Source organism: Benincasa hispida, chromosome 5 (genome assembly GCF_009727055.1).
Source record: "Benincasa hispida cultivar B227 chromosome 5, ASM972705v1, whole genome shotgun sequence".
Classification (NCBI taxonomy): domain Eukaryota; kingdom Viridiplantae; phylum Streptophyta; class Magnoliopsida; order Cucurbitales; family Cucurbitaceae; genus Benincasa; species Benincasa hispida.
In genome coordinates, this window is record NC_052353.1 from 50,857,276 (window position 1) to 50,861,793 (window position 4,518).

Here is a 4,518-nt window from a genome sequence, read left to right on the forward strand (position 1 = left end):
CTTTTTTAATTTTCAAATTTTGGTTTGGTTTTTTAAACCACAGTAACAAGAAGATAAATAAGGCCCTATCTGGTAACTATTTTTTTTTGTTTTTGTTTTTGAAATTAAGCTTATGGATACTAGTTCCACCTCCAAATTTCTTTTTTATTATCTACTTTTCACCAATGATTTAAAAAACTAAGCCAAATTTTGAAAACTAAAAAAAGTAGCTCTCAAAAAGTTGTTTTTGTTTTTTGAATTTAGCTAAGAAGTCAACGATTGAACTTAAGAAAGATGCAAATTCTTGTAAGAAATGTGGATGAAATATGCTTAATTTTAAAAAAATAAAAAGCAAAAAATAAATGGTTACCAAACAAGGCTTAATGAAGAAATTTGGAAATGGATGTAATGTCTAGGCTTCATTTAAAAAACAAAAACAAAAAATCAAGTTACCGTTCGATAAACATTTGATTTTTTATTTTTGTTTTCGAAAATTAAGCCTATAAATATTACTTCCACCTCTAAATTTCTTCCTTAGTCATCTATTTTTTACCAATAATTTAAAAAACCAAACCAAAATTTGAAAACTAAAAAAAGTAACTTTTAAAAAAATATTTTTGTTTTTGAAACTTAGCTAATAAATCAACCATTGTATTTGATAAAGATGCAAATCATGGTAAGAAATTAGGAGAAACAAGCTTAATTTTTCAAAAACTCAAAACAAAAACGAAATGATTACTAAATGAGATCTAAATGATTATTAAACAAGATCTTAGTTTTCAAAATTTAACTTAATTTTTGAAAACTAAAAATCAAATGGCTTAAATGGCTTTAATTTTTTTTTAATTTCAACTAATTATGCCTAAACTTATCAAACATTTTTCTTTTTAATTTGGTTTCCAAAGGTTGAATTTCATCCGATATAAAGAAAGAAAGAAAGAAACTGTTGAACAAATAACAATTATTGAGTCAAAATTTCAACTCCCAAATTTATTTCAAGGGAGACTGTAATATAAATATATAATATTACTTTATTTAATAAAAAAATTGAAATAAATTCTAAAAAAAAAAGAAAAAGAAAAAAGGAATCCACTTACAAACTTTCTCCAACGAGACGATTCCAAATCAAATACGCTTGAGAACAAAACAGACAAACAAACGAATTATACGTTCAGCGGTTCGCAGAGGAAGCGCAGCGACGGAGCCGCGGCGGCCGCATCGCAGCCGAGGCAACCATTTCTCTCGTAATAATCAAAGCAGAACAATGAGAGGGAGAGTCGTTGGACCTGATCTTGGAGAGTCCAAACACGAGGGAGGAAACCGGAGCGGTTCAATCGGCTGAGGACAGGACGGAGGCAGAGCATGTAGAGTCTCTTGTAGCCGCCGAGAGCGAGGACGAGAGGGCGGAGGGAGGAAGGCGGCGGAGAAGAGAGGTGGCGGAAGCAGAGATGTTCCCAGAGCGAATCGTCGTTGCGAGCTAGGGCACACCAGAGACGGCAGACGCAGGCGGCGGCGCAGAGGGAAGGAGCGCCGAGTCGTTGAGGATTTCGGTGAGAATGTCGAGGTGATCGTTGATTGAGAATTTGAATTTCTTGTTGTTGTTCTGTTTGTTATCTTCTTCTTGTGCATTTCGCTGCATGATTAAGCTGTTTCTTTTTGTTGTTCTTGTTGATTGATTGATTGATTCAATTTCTGGATCGAGAGAGAAAAAATGAGGGGCGGTTTTTTATTTTTATTTTTATTATTTTTTAAAATTTTATTTTAAAGAAAGGGGGTTTTGGGGAAATTGACTTGTGAGATTGATGGAGAAAGAAATGAAAAAGAAATTGGTAAAAGACAAGTTTGATTTACAGTAGAATAATTTACACCATTTGCTAATGACGATTGTTATGAAAAATGCATTATTTCATTTCAAAAGCACTTTTCTCCCATGCAATTCTCTCTCTCTTTATAAAATCTTTCGAGTTGAGTTTATTTTCAAAGTATAATTTGTTGCATCTTATAGACGAGATATGCTTCTATAACAAATGTAATCTGTTCTATTCTAGGAGATAATTACTCGTAAAACTAAGGTATTAGTGGGTTTAAAATTATCTTAAATTGTTATATGAATAATATCACAAAAAAATTAGAAAATACATAATCTTGTATATTGGAGAAAATTTGAGCCCAACGTGAATCTAATAAGTAAGAGAAAAAGAAAGTAGGTCGAGGAGCACAATCATCATACAAACACGCAATAATGCTAAATATCATCTTATCAAATTATGAGATAACCAAATTCCAAGAAGGAATAGGAGAAGATCTAGGTTAATCCCTATGCTTCATATAAGGTAACATGAATCATCCGTCCTTAACTTCAGCATAACATTAGAGTGTATGTGGCAAGCTCCATATGTAGGTTTTGTTTTTCGCAAGCTACATTCTTTACGTCTTAATAAAATGCACATGCAATATAAAATCAAAGAATATTTCAATGAGTTTGAAGTGGGTAAAGCTCGCCTAAATGGTCTATGAGATGCCTTCAAGCAAGGCCATTGTTTCTGCTAATTCTTTGCTTTTCTTCTCTGACCACACTCTAGCTTCTATGAGACCAAAAGACCAGCTCCTCGATAGTGCTTCCCTACGATAGAAGACTTGCAACCCCAGCAACAAACAACACTCGACACTTGACATCATGCTTCATCACACCTACACCAAGTTATTTTGTGTTGCAGAGCGAGAAAGAAGATCAAGAAAGAGAGGAGATCGATTTGCGTGAAAGAGATGGAAGTGAGAGAGGACGAGAGACCCAATCTACATATATGAGATTTCGTTTTGATAATTTCATCTGATTATGTCGTAAACAAAAGGTTAAAAATTTCCAATTTCAAAAAGGACAAATTTCATTTTCTCCCAAAATTTGGATTATCCATCCAACAACCATTTATAAAATTCTTAATTGAAAGATAGTTTGAAACTTTTTCCCTCATAATCCTGAATATTTGACCAATGTTGTAAAAAGTGTTTTCCAAAGTAGAAAATAAATCAAAACAAATATTGTCAAATGAGTTTAATTTGTAATTGACATGCATTTCTTCCTATGAGATCAGATGCTATACAAGTATTCCCTATTGCGTTTCACCCCAATTTCAATGTAAATATACCATCTTGAATACCCAAAGCATCATCTAATCCTACTAACTCTTTTTTAAACATTTTGTATTTTATTTAAATTTAAATGACTGGATTTTATTCAAATTTGAACTAAAAAAAGCCTATTTTTTGGGGTTATATTACAAGTTTCTAAAATTGGGAGGTTTATGTCTATTTAGTCCTTAAAATTTTAAAAATAGTTAATAGGTTCTTAAGCTTTATGTTTTGTGTCTAATAAATTATTGACTTAGTTGATATTTTTTTAAAAAATTCATAGATCTACTGGATATAAAATTGAACACTTAACGTTTCATTATACATAACCTTTAAATTTATATCTAATAGATGATTAATTTTTAAAAATTACAAACACAGTATTAGACACAAAATTGGAATTCAAGAATCTATTAGACATTTTTAAAGTTTAGAAACCTAATAAATATAAAATTGAAAGTTTAGGAACATATTACACACTTATAAAAGTTTAGACCTCATTTAATAATCATTTCGTTTTTTGTTTTTGAAATTTTAAGTTTATAAATACTATTTCTACTTTTGTTACATGATCTTTCTAATAGGTGTTTTAAAAAATCAAACAATGTTTCAAAAACTAAAAATTGAAATTTAGCTTCCTGTTTCCTCAGAAGAGATGAACCGATTCTGTTAAAATAAATATGATTTTTAAAAACTAAAAACTAAAAATCAAATAGTCATAAAGGCGTTAATAGGGAAAAGAAAAAGTTAATAAACTTGCAATATAACCCCTTTCATTTCTTTTTTTTGTTAATTTGTTATATTTCTTTTGAGAGAGAGGTCTCAATGGGAAAAGTTGAAAGAGCAAAGAAGTGGAAGAAAATGGGGTGAGAAATTTCTTGTGTGTGGCAATTTAATGAAAAGGGGTAAGCATATTTGTTGTTGTTGTTGTTGTTTTTTTTTTTTTTTTTTTTTTTTTTTTTTNTTTTTTTTTTTTTTTTTTTTTTTTTTTTTTTTTAAATTTTCCTTATTTTTACCTATTTCAAGGACTTATTTCGAATAGTCCTTTCTTTCTTTTTCATCCAAAAAGATTCAATGCCTTTCAATTTTTAGCCCCCTATGTCATTGCTTCTATGATCCATGCATGGAACTTGGGATTGCTCTATGAAACTCTATATATGTTTCTTCCTTTTCATGTTCACCATTCATCTCTTCACATACTCCCAAAATGGTAGGCCATTATTATTATTATTGAAATAATTCGTGTTTAATGTTTATTTTTTGGGTTCTGTTTGGTAACTGTTTTATTTTTACGCTACTAAAATATTGTGATACCATAACATTTAAAAACTGTCATATTTAAAATTCATGACGGTTATTTTTCGTCGTGGTCACCCCTGTAAAAGTATGATGTTCAATGGCAATTTTCGA

At 30.4% G+C, this 4,518-nt stretch overlaps 1 pseudogene; it reads right to left on the bottom strand.

Annotated features, from left to right (window-relative positions):
• Positions 1–1,008: 1,008 nt before the first annotated feature.
• On the bottom strand, positions 1,009–3,158 carry LOC120078172 (annotated as a pseudogene).
• Between the last annotated feature and the right edge of the window lie 1,360 nt (positions 3,159–4,518).